This window comes from Pan troglodytes, chromosome 23 (assembly GCF_028858775.2).
Source record: "Pan troglodytes isolate AG18354 chromosome 23, NHGRI_mPanTro3-v2.0_pri, whole genome shotgun sequence".
Lineage (NCBI taxonomy): Eukaryota > Metazoa > Chordata > Mammalia > Primates > Hominidae > Pan > Pan troglodytes.
The window spans coordinates 3254228-3267155 of record NC_086016.1 but is presented as its reverse complement, the minus strand read 5'-3'; the positions used below and the strand labels follow the sequence as shown (position 1 = coordinate 3267155).

The following is a 12928-nucleotide window of genomic DNA, read 5'->3' as shown; positions in this document are numbered from 1 at the left end:
TTTTTTAATTGGGTATTATTAGTATTTTGCTTCTGATTTGTATTAGTTTCTGCTATATTTTGAACACTAACCTCTTATCATATATGGTTTGCAAATATTTTATCCCATCTTAAAGGTTTTCTTATCTTTTGCTGTGCACAATAGTTTGACACAGTACAACTTTATGTTTGGTTTTATTGCTATACTTTTGATATCATATTTAAAAAATCATTGCCAAGACCAGTATCATGGAGGCTTTTCATATGCTTTTTTAAAGATTTTATTTCAAGGATTTATGTATTAAATTTAAGTCTTTATTTTAAGTCAATTTTTGTGTCTGGCATAAGAAATATGATCAAATTTTATTATTGTGCTTCCGAGTATCCAGTTTTCCCAGCACCAAGTATTGAAAAGGCTACACTTTTTGTATTGTGTATTCATAGTGCCCTTGTCAAAGATTAACTTTAGGTGCATAGATTTACTTCTGGGCTCTGTATTCTGTTCCATTGGTTTTTGTGTTTGTTCCTATAAACATACCATTCTATTATGTTTACTGAGTCTTGAAATGTAGTTTTAAATAACAAAGTATAATGTCCCCAGATTTCGTTTTATTCCTCATGATTTCTTTGGCCATTCAATATTTCTTATAGTTTTATATATATTGTAGACTTTATTTTCTATTACTGTAAAAAGTGGCACAGGAATTTTGATAGGAAGTTGAATTAATCTCCAGATTGCTTTGGATAATATGGCACTTAGACCATATTCTTCTAATCCATAAACATGTAATATATTTACATTTATTTATATCTTCTTTAATTTTTTATCAATATCTTTTATTTTTTATTGTAAAAATCTTTCACCACATTGGTTAAATTTATTACTAAGAAATCTATTATTTTGTTGCTATTGTAAATGGCATTTTTTCTTTTTTACTGGTTTGTTGCTAGTATATAGAAACAAAACTGATATTTGTATGTTAATTGTATATTCTGCTTCTTTACTGAGTGCATTTATTAGTTTAAATGCACTATTTAAATGTACTATTTATGTTTTTTACATATAAAATTATGTCATCTACAAACACTGACTTTTTTTCTTCTTTTCAATTTGGATCTTTTAGATTTTCTTGCTTATTTGATGTAGGACTTAGTTATTCTATGTAGGACTTCCGGTTCTATGTTAAAATAGAACCATTAGAATGGGCATAATATAGGCTCGCATTGGTGTTTGTGCATTTGAAGGAGCAAACACCTCTTTTCATTTTTATAAACTGGCTTTAGTAGGCAAAGATCTTAATCTATTGGGTCTCAAGGCTGATGAAATCTTTACTGGGTTTGCAGTAAAAAGGCTTGCAGCTGGGTCACAAGGTGGCTGCCGAATCTGGAGTGGGTTTTACCTTTAGTGGGCTTGTTACCAGGAGCACGTGTGGTTGTGAGTTCTGTCATGTTTTTGGGTAGGCTGGATTGTCTTCAGGGATTTGTTCTGTGGAGCAGGCACTAGGGCAGTGTTCTGCTGTATGCTGGGCCTAATAGCAGATGTGTGGGTGAGTGTGGCTCCCACTGAGTACCTAGCAGGATGTCCCCAGGTTATCTTCAAACAGTGACTTTTGAGCTGTTTTGTGTGGGTCACAAGTATGATGTCCCCAGCTTTTTTCTTATTCTTCATGATTGGTTTGGCCATTCAGCCTACATTGTAGGCTTGCATTTTCTATTACTATAAAAAGTGGGACAGGGATTATGATAGGGATTTGAGTTAACTTACAGATTGCTTTGGATAATACGACATCTTATTATTTTTTTAATTTTTAGTAGAGACAGGGTTCCTTTTTTTTAATCTTCCCCCTCTTGAATTTTATTTTTTTATTTTTATTTTTTAGTATTTATTGATCATTCTTGGGTGTTTCTTGCAGAGGGGGATTTGGCAGGGTCACAGGACAATATTGGAGGGAAGGTCAGCAGATAAACAAGTGAACAAGGGTCTCTGGTTTTCCTAGGCAGAGGACCCTGCAGCCTTCCGCAGTGTTTGTGTCCCTGGGTACTTCAGATTAGGGAGTGGTGATGACTCTTAATGAGCATGCTGTCTTCAAGCATCTGTTTAACAAAGCACATCTTGCACCGCCCTTAATCCATTTAACCCTGAGTAGACACAGAACATGTTTCAGAGAGCATGGGGTTGGGGGTAAGGTTATAGATTAACAGCATCCCAAGGCAGAAGAATTTTTCTTAGTACAGAACAAAATGGAGTCTCCTATGTCTACTTCCCTCTACACAGACACAGCAACAATCCGACCTCTCCATCCCCTCCCCACATATCCCCCCCTCTACTCAAGAAAACTGCCATCATCATCATGGCCTGCTCTCAATGAGCTGTTGGGTACACCTTCCAGACGGGGTGGTGGCCGGGCAGAGGGGCTCCTCACTTCCTAGAAGGGGCGGCCAGGCAGAGGCGCCCCCCACCTCCTGGACAGGGCAGCGCCAGCTGGGCGGGGGCTGCCCCCCACCTCCCTCCCAGACGGGGCGGCTGGCCAGGCGGGGGCTGCCCCCCACCTCCCTCCCGGATGGGGTGGCTGGCCGGGCGGGGGCTGCACCCCACCTCCCTCCTGGATGGGGTAGCTGGCCGGGCGGGGGCTGCCCCCCACCTCCCTCCCGGACTGGGCGGCTGGCCGGGTGGGGGCTGCCCCCCACCTCCCTCCTGGACTGGGTGGCTGGCCGGGCGGGGCTGCCCCCTCCTCCCGGACGGGGCGGCTGCCGGGTAGAGATGCTCCTCTCCTCCCAGATGGGGCAGCTGCCAGGCGGAGGGGCTCCTCACTTCCCAGAAGGGGGCAGCTGCCGGGTGGAGGGGCTCCTCACTCCTCAGACGGAGCGGCTGCCAGGCAGAGGGGCTCCTCACTTCTCAGACGGGGTGGCCGGGCAGAGGCGCTCCTCACTTCCCAGACGGGGTCGCGGCCAGGCAGAGGCACTCCTCACATCCCAGAAGGGGTGGCGGGGCAGAGGCACTCCCCACATCCCAGATGATGGGTGGCCGGGCAGAGAGCTCTTCACTTCCTAGACAGGATGGCAGCCGGGAAGAGGTGCTCCTCACTTCCCAGACTGGTCAGCCAGGCAGAGGGGCTCCTCACATCCCAGACAATGGGCGGCCAGGCAGAGACGCTCCTCACTTCCCAGACAGGGTGGCGGCTGGGCAGAGGCTGCAATCTTGGCACTTTGGGAGGCCAAGGCAGGTAGCTGGGAGGTGGAGGTTGTAGTGAGCAGAGATCACGCTACTGCACTCCAGCCTGGGCAACAGTGAGCACTGAGTGAACGAGACTCCGTCTGCAATCCTGGCACATCGGGAGGCCAAGGCTGGCAGATCACTTGCAGTTAGGAGCTGGAGACCAGCCTGGCCAACACAGCGAAACCCCATCTCCACCAAAAAAATACAAAAACCAGTCAGGCATGGCAGTGCGCGCCTGCAATCTCAGGCACTGTGTAGGCTGAGGCAGGAGAATCAGGCAGGGAGGTTGCAGTGAGCCGAGATGGTGGCAGTACAGTCCAGCTTTGGCTCGGCATCAGAGGGAGACCATGGAAAGAGAGGGAGAGGGAGACCATGGGGAGAGGGAGAGGGAGACCGTGGGGAGAGGGAGAGGGAGAGGGAGAGAGCAATACAACATCTTATTAACCAAAGGGCCTGCCTTCTCAAAATGACTCTTCTTGGTCTTGGGTTTTAGCAAGGTTTCGTAATGCCCTCTATCCCAAAGCTCACTATATTGCCCAGACTGTTCTTGAACTCCTGGCCTGAAGCAGTCCTCCTGCCTTAGGCTCCTGAATGGAGGAGATTACTGTCATGAGCCACTGTGCCTGGCTCTCTCATAAAGTTACTTTGGTTGATGGATGGCTGACTAGTTTTGATTCCTGCAGGGGAATATAAAAGTAGGGACCCCCTATTCCACCATCTTGATAATGTCACTGTTTCCATAAGTTTCTTCCTTATTTTGTTCTCTTGTAGTTTGTGTGTTATTTTAGGTTCAAATATTAAGAACAATAGGCTATGATTTATACATTGTGTAAACAGTAAATTAGATAGCTAGTAGGTACCCTATATATATTATAATGTTCACCTATAAGATTAAGTTTAGAGCAGGCAAAAAGGGCTCATTAAAATTTTGATCCATTTTTTCAGCCTCTATTAAACTATAATATAATTTATGCACTAATTTTCATTTTATCAATTACTCTTAGCCATATTTCACAAAATTTATATTTTTTCTTTATTTAGAAATGTAAGGTTATTATTTGCTTTTAAAACTGTATTATAGCTTTTTATTTTGTGAAATAGTAGCATCAATATATTAATAATATAAATATAGTGTAAATACTTATTAAAATTTTCCCATTAGAGAATTTTATTAATTATTGTGGTGCATTTCTGTAAAATTGTACTGCCACACACCACAGGGCAATGATTCAAAATGCCTGGTCTTCACAGATGCACAGTCACAGTTGAACATTGTAGTTATTTAGAAAAAATCTTTTCTAGTGTTATATCAATGTTCCAAACAAGATTTTATGGGTAAATATTTCTCCCATTCTAGTTTTGCAATTCCATGTTAACTGTATTTTTATTTTAGGGTAGGTTCCTTGACATTGGTTTATTGCATTTTTGGTTTTACTTAAGTATTATTTTGGATGACAATGTGCAGCAACTTTTAATGTACAGTTTATGTCAATATGCAGTTTAATTGCAATATGAATCAGCCGTATGTTTATTCACAATTCAAGTTTAACAAACTTAATGAAAGCTAAGCAAACTAACGTTACATGATAAAGCCCTGATCAGCTATGTCTTACTTAAGCAAATACACCAAAAAATAGTTTGTAGCTTTATTGCTGCTTTTGTTCAAACTATGTTTTATATTCTCTATGACCAGGGAAATTTCTGATATTCTTCTACCAGGCTAAAGAAACAAACAAAAGACAGTGATTATACTTTCAAGTAGCAGTTTGTTTAGGGCCCCAGATATTCCATCTGTAGTTCTCTATGCTCATATTTGTTTGTTTTAATAAGGCTGTGGCCCAAAACCTTACATTTTTGTAGAAATTAAAGCTTTTCGGTTCCATACTAAAGACAGGACAGCCCCATGATCTAAATCCAAGGGTGATGGCTTAGATTGAGGGCCATTTCTTGTTGACATGGAGATGGTTGAGTTGGTCTACAATAAATCTACGAGAGAAGCAGGTTGTGATGAGTTGGAAGTGTTGGCTTCCTTCATGGTCTCAAAATTCCCTGTCAAGTTCACCTCAGCTCCGCTGTACTCCTGTTCTGCCGTCAGATTGGGAATGCTTGGCCAGTAGTGGTTATCCACATGGTTCTCAACTGCTGGTGCTTCCCTGATCCACTGTCTGCCAGAAATGCAATTGTAGCAGAGGAGGCTGGTAAGCGGACAGAAGCCAGAGATGGTAACTGGCCACCGCCTGGCTGAGGAAGAGAGCGGTGGGCTCTCAATCCTAGCTCACATGCCAAGTGCCATCCTCATCCAACATCCAGCGGTGTCCCCCATAATGTGCACTGCCTGGCCTGAGGTAAATGGAGAGCTCAGCTAAGGCCTAAAGTTGAAAAGGGGCTTTCCAGAGCCCCAGGAGTGCTGGACATCTCACCAGCCATGGAAAGAGACTGTGTCCTCGTGGCCACAGACTGGCAATGATGGAAGACTGCCCTCATTTCAGGGCCTTCTGGAGTCTTCACTTGAGAGTTCAGCTCTGGCAACAGAGGACACTTCTGGTGTCCAAAGATTCTCAGTGCCTGGCGGATGTAAAACTGATTGATGGCATCTGCTGGCTTCTGGAGCACTGCTTAGCCATTCTTATCTGTGTTCCCCAGCCAAAGCACTGCAGAAAGCTTGGTCTCTGGCTAGCATTCTGGACTGTTAGACAGCCTGGCTGCAGCTAGCACTGGATGGAGAGAGTACAGTGTGGTGAAGTGGGGACAGTGGGCATTCTGCCACATGGCCTAGGGTTTCTCGTGACTCTGGACTGCCCAGGTGTGGTGACCAGAAGGGAATCAGGGAGTGGAAACCGTTTCTAGGCCACAGCTCAGGGAGGGAGAAACCAGGCTGAGCCTGTTGATGGTCCTGAGGTGAGATGAAACTGGGAGTCCAGGGAGACCAAAGAAGCTCAGATAAACTCTGCAGGGCAGAGTATTCAGGGTATGAAAAGGACAAAGTCACAAAACAGAAAAGCTCCAGAGTCTTCAGCTAAATACTGATCAGAACATGTATGTGTGTAAACTACCCAAGTCTGGGGGAAAACAAAAACACCTTAAGTAAACAGAAAGAACAACGCTCGAACCTCCCACAGAACCAGGCATATTTGGTGTTCCCACCAGCAACAGTGGACAAATCTTATACTTCCCAGACCATTGGATGGAACACTCAGAAAAGAATTTGCCTCAGTAGTGTGGAAGATTAGATCTAGGCCAAGGCTGCTAAGGTCCTACTTAACAAGACCTCAAAGAAAACCCTGAAAGAACCAAAATATTTTCAGATAATTTAACTGCATCCTAGAACATAGCTCAATAATATTTACAGGAACCCAACAATATCCAATGCACAATAAGATAAATTTCACGTTGTCTGCCATCCAGCTGAAAATTACCAGACATGTGAAAAGAAAGGAAATGTCTCAATAATGAGAAGAAAATTTTATCAATAGATACAGAAATGGCACATAAGATGGAATTAGTAGGCAATGATATTAAAACAGTTATTATAATGATAACATTCCACAACAAGAAGGTAAAGGGAAGCTAGAACATGGAAGTAGAGACATGGAAGACCCAGCTTGAACTTCTAGAGATGAAAAATACAATGTCTGAGATGAAAAATATACTAAATGGCATTTAAAATAGAATAGATATTATACAAAGAAGGATTAGTCAACTGGAAGATGTAGCAGTAGAAACTATCAAAAATGGAACATGGAGAAAAAAATGGAAAAAATTGAACAGAAAATCAGCACCAACAGGACTAATATATGTGTAATTGGAGTTCCTGAAGAAGTGGGGAGTAGTATAAGAAAAAATATTTGAAAAAACTGTGGCTGAAAAATTTTAAATTTGATAAAAACCATAAACCCAGAGATCTAAGAACCTATGAACCCCTAGCACAACAGACATGAGGATGACACACTGAAGCACATCATAATCAAATTGCCCCAAACCAGTGACAACGAGAAAATATGAAAAGTTACCAAAGGGAAAAGGGCATTATACAGAGAGGAACAAAGATGAAAATGGGCTGAGCGTGGTGGCTCACACCTGTAATTCCAGCACTTCGGGAGACTGAGGCAGGATGATCACTTGAGCCCAGGAGTTCAAGACCAGCCTGGCCAACATGGTGAAACCCTGTCTCTACTGAAAATACAAAAATTAGCAGGGCGTGGTGGTGCGCATCTGTAACCCCAGCTAATCAGGAGGCTGAGGAGGGAAAAATCACTTGAACCTGGGAGGCGGAGGTTGCGGTGAGCTGAGATCATGCCTGGGCGACAGAGCGAGACTCTGTCTCAAAAAAAAAAAAAAAAAGGCAGACATCTGGTTAGAAACAAAGCAAGGCCAGGCTTGGTGATGCACACCTGTTATCCCAGCACTTTGGGAGACCAAGGCAGGATGATCACTTGAGCCCAGGTGTTCAAGACCAGCCTGGGCAACATGGCAAAACCTGGCCTCTACATAAAATGTAAAAATTAGCTGGGTGTGGTGGCGCATACCTGTAGTCCCAGCTACTTGGAAGGCTGAGGTGGGAGGATTGCTTGAACCCAGGAGGTAAAGGTTTCAGTGAGCTGAAATCATGCCACTGCACCCCTTCCTGGGTGACAGAGTGAGACTCTGTCTCAAAAAAAAAAAAAAAAAAAAAGAGAAAAGAACAGAAACAATGCAAACCAGAGGATAGTGCAGTAACTTCTATAAAATACTTAAGGATAAAATGATTGTCAGTCTAGAATTCTACACCCAGCAAAAATATCTTTCAAAGATGATAGTGAAATAAAGACGTTCAGACATTGAAAAGCTTGAAGAATTCATTACCAGCCAGTCCTCACTACAAGGAATATTAAAGGAAATCCTTCAGTCAGAGGGAAAGTGAAACCAGATGGAAGTCCAGATCTACACAAAAGAATGTAGAGCACCAAAGACGTCAAATATGTGAGCAAAAACACAGTATTAAAAAGCATTTTTAAAAGATAATTGACTGTTTAAGGCAAAAAAATGATAACAAATTAATGTGAGTTTACAGCACATATAGAAGCAAAATGCATGAAAACAATAACACAAAACCCAAAAGGAGGGAAATGAATGGGTACTGCTTTAAGGTTCTTATCCTCTATGTGAAGTGGTATAATGTTGACGGCAGCCAATGCTAAGTTGAATACATATACTGTATTAGTCTGCTCTTGCACTGCTATAAAGAAATGTCTGAGACTGGTGCTGGGTGCAGTGTCTCACGCCTGTAATCCCAGCACTTTGGGAGGCGGAGGCAGGCGGATCACGAGGTCAAGAGATCAAGAACGTCTTGGCAAACATGGTGAAACCCTGTCTCTACTAAAAATACAAAAAAATTAGCTGGGCATGGTGGCATATGCCTGTAGTCCCAGCTAAGCTACTTGGGAGGCTGAGGCAGCAGAATCACTTGAACCAGGGAGGTGGAGGTTGCAGTGAGCCGAGATGGCACCACTGCACTGCAGCCTGGGTGACAGAGCAAGACTACATCTCAAAAAAAGAAGTCTGAGACTGGGTAATTTATGAAGAAAAGAGATTTAATTGGCTCATGGTTCTGCAGGCTGTACAAGTGTGATTCTGTCATCTGCTTGGCTACTGGGGAGGCCTCAGGGACCTTTCAATCATGACAGAAGGCCAAGGGGAAGCAGGCACATCTTATATGACTGGAGCAGGAGGAAGAGAGAGAGGGGGAGGTGCCACACACTATTAAACAACTGGAACTTGTGAGAACTCACTTGCTATATAGTACCAAGTGGGGATGGTGTTAAACCATGAGAAACTGGCTCCATGATCCAATCACCTCCCTCCAGAACCCACGTTTGGCATTGGGGATTACTTTTCCACATGAGAGTTGGGTAGGGACACAGATCCAAACAATATGATATATCATAAACCATAGAGCAATGACTAAGTCTCAAAACCAAACCAAGGAAAAATAGTTATATGTGAAAGGCCAACAAAGAAGATTAAATGAAATAAAAATACTCAACAAATTCAAAAGAAGTCAGAGAAAGAGGAAAAAGAGAACAAACTACAGATGCGACAAATAAAAAGCAAACAGGAAGATGACCAATTAAAACCAAACTCTCCGGCATTCCACCATCTGTGTGTGATTATTTAGCAACTCTCTGCCTCCGACAATACCTGTCACACAGGGTTGTCTTCAGAGCTTGCCACATGTGACATGGAAAGCCTGCTGTTTGCAGACCTGCAATCATTATATATTAGCTCTTATTGTTGGTAGCAGAGACCCAGGTCTCTGTGTTGGTCATGCTGAGAGCTCCCTTCTCATTGCTCTGTTTTCCCCCTCCTTTCATCCCTTTCTGTACTTCCAAGCCCCCTATCATCTGGTTGGAGAAGATTCTCAGCCTCTCGATCTGCAAATGTTCAAAGTCCATGAACCAAATAGCTAACAAATGTATTTCTGTATGTTTATCTGCTACCCACGGATCCAGGAGAATTGCTTTCCTTCCTCCAAGAAGTCCGTGGCTGCTGATGCCAAGAATGTGCTCTCTCTGTCCTCTCCTCTTTTCTGATCTGCATATTATCAACCGCTCTGCACTTCTGGGAAGACTTTACACAGGGACAACTATGAGTTTTTGTAGGAAGATGAGAAGTCACCACTTTGAGAACCATCCATTAGACGTTCCAATATTGCTGCAGACATGGACTCTAGCACGTTCTCTTCTTCTCTGACACCCACCCCTTCCCCCACTGGCCACAGCAACTTGGGTTTGCTGTTCAGCTATGGCAGTGCCTACCTCTGGGGAACCGTGACTTGTTTTATACTCTATCCAATAACACAGTGTGTCCTTATACAAAGTAGGTGTTCAATATACATCTGTTGAAGGGATTTCATCACAGTTAAATCTGTAGAGAGTTCAGCAGATAAGTGAGTTGCTCAAGATGCTCAGAGGCTGTCTCATTCCATTTGGGCTGCCGTAACAAAATACCTTAGCCTAGGGGGCTTATAAGCAGCAGAAATTTATGTCTCATAGGTCTGGATGCTGTCAAGTGGAAGGTCGAGGTAGTGGCAGATTGGGTGTCTGTTGAGGGCCTGTTCCTTATAGAGGGCACCTCCTAGCTGTCTCCTCACATGGTGGAAGGAGAACAAGCTCCCTTGGCTCCCTTTTACAAGGCCACTTATCCCATTCATGGGGTCTTTGCTTTCATGATGAATTCACTTCCTAAAGTCTTTGCCTCCTAATTCAAACCTAACCTATCAGGGGTTAGGTTTCAACACACGGATTTTAGGGGCACACAAACATTGACTATAGCAGAGACATAACTGGACCTGGGTCTGGGACCTTCTGGGTCCAGCTCCATTATGACACTCACACTGTACATGGTCTCCCAAATGATGTAATTCTGTTCTGTGACATTGTGCCCATGAGGCAGGGATGCAGTAGAGGCCTCTGCAGACATGGCTTGTTCTTGGGACATCCACCTGGCTTTGTGCTGCAGGCCTGGAAGAATCCACCAGCTGCCCACTCTCATGCCTGACTCAGGTTCATGGGTCCCTCCAGGCACATGTCAGATAGCCCACTCAATTTTTTACTTGCCCCACTTCCCTGGGTTCCCTTCTGAATTCAGGAACCATGGAGGGAGCTGAGAGTCTCTGTTTTTAGTTCATGCTCTTGTCTCCTATTTGGGAACAATGCCCAGGCAAGGCAATCTCTTTCCTACTGTTTTCTAAGAACATCAGGGGCTTCCTCCAAACTCTTCACCCACTCCCTCCACTAATCCCTTCTCCCTCAGGGACACAGGGCACAAGCCCACCTCCTGTGTGAAGATCCTGCCACAGGGTGGATCTTTGGTTTTCTGTGGGTATCCAGAGAAGAAGCTAAAGGTGAATGTACTCCGGAATCCAGGAGCTCTGGCGATTTTCTCTCCTTAGCTCAGCGAGCATCCCCACAGATACCCCTCGCCCCACCCCAGGCCCCTTGAATCCATACCATAAAATGTATGTCAGTTTGTTCAACTAAGGACCCCGCTGAGTATTTAATCCCTATTTAAGGATGATGTTTATTTTATTTTTGAGTTTAAATTAATCAGCCTCAGGATACACAATTAGATAAGGCTGGGATTTAGCTCCCCTGGAATGATTTATTTCACATCAAGCCTTCTTAACTCTTTGGCTGCAGAGGGGAAGTGCCTGTATCTTTCTCTGCAGAGTTGCCTAGGGCTGGCCGGGTGAACAGACACGCTCCCTCCTCCCCATCGTTCCAACCAGGACACGGTGTGTGCTTATGATGCAGGGAGTTAGAATACTAGCCTTTTCATCACAACAGTCATAAATCCTCACACAGGGAAATAGAGATAACATACAAGTAGGAAAAAAAGAAAAAGAAGCAGTCTTGAATTCTGCTACCTAAAGATAACCATTGTTACCATGTAGGCAAGCTTCCTTTCATGCTGTGTCAAGTGTTGAAAAAATATGCCTCAACATTACAAACACACAGGACTATGTAGAGGATAATGATATCAAACTTTCATGTACCTCCCAGTTAAAATTCAAACGTGGTAGCTTTTGGATGCATTTGCCCCAGAGTTTAAGGGAAGAAAACTACGGATTCAGCCATAATGTTCATGCTGACCCTCGAGTTATATGTCCCTTTTCTAGTCCAGTTACCGCCTCCCTCCCCACTATTCTGAAGTCAATATGTGTCTTCCCATCCATGTTTAATACCTAGTGTGCATGTCCATGAAGAATGGATAGTGTTCTTTGGTCTGTTTTTGCAATTTTATACAAATAGCAGTCCATACATACTCTCCTGAAAGTTGCTTTTCTCTTCAACAATATCTTCCAGATGAATCTAGAATTCTGCATTTCTGGTGAGCAGAGGATGTGTGAACCCCCTGCAATCCCCACCCCAAGGTGATGCTGATGTTCTGGTCCAAGACCTGCACGTAGCCTGGTGAGGCTTGGAGTCTTGGGACAGGTCTATTTTCAGCCCTTTCTTCCTAGGAAGCACAGCCAGATGACCTTGGGGCTGGAGACCTCACAATGCCCCTCGCCAGCAGTGCGCACATCCGTCTTCACTCATCTTCATCAATATTTGTTATCGCACTTTCTGATATTGTTCCTGGATTTTGCTGTGCAGCTGAATGCGTGCCTTGTGTTTCCCAGCCCTTCAGGTCTCCCCCTCTGTGAATTGCTCCTGGCCCATATGTCTGTTGGGTCTTTGGTTACTCCTTGCTGACTTGTAAATGCTATTTTTTTTTTTTAGACGGAGTTTTGCACTTGTTGCCTAGGTGGGAGTGCAATGGCATGATCATGGCTCACCGCAACTTCTACCTCCCGGGTTCAAGCGATTCTCCTGCCTCAGCCTCCTGAGTAGCTGGGATTACAGGTAAGCACCACCACGCCTGGCTAATTTTGTATTTTTAGTAGAGACAGGGTTTCTCCATGTTGGTCAGACTGGTCTCGAACTCCCGACCTCAGGTGATCCACCCACCTCAGCTTCCCAAAGTGCTGGGATTACAGGCATGAGCCACCACGTCTGGCCAATTTTGATTTTAATGATCTGTATATCAATGCTTTTTTGGCCAAATATCTTACAAATATGTTTTCCCTATTGGTGCACTGTATTAGTCCATTTTCACACTGCCAATAAAGACATACCCCAGACTGGGAAGAAAAAGAGGTTTAATTAGACTTACAGTTTCACATGACTGAAGAGGTCTCAGAATCATGGTG

General features: G+C 43.9%; 1 long non-coding RNA gene across 3 annotated transcripts in view; it reads left to right on the top strand.

Moving 5' to 3' along the window:
* Positions 1–12928, top strand: part of LOC112207528 (uncharacterized) — a 160926-nt gene that overhangs the window by 34100 nt on the left and 113898 nt on the right. For all 3 annotated transcript variants that reach the window (XR_010155946.1, XR_010155945.1, XR_010155947.1), the window contains exon 3: positions 12459–12581. This is a non-coding gene — a long non-coding RNA (uncharacterized LOC112207528). The remainder of the gene's footprint in view (positions 1–12458; positions 12582–12928) is intronic.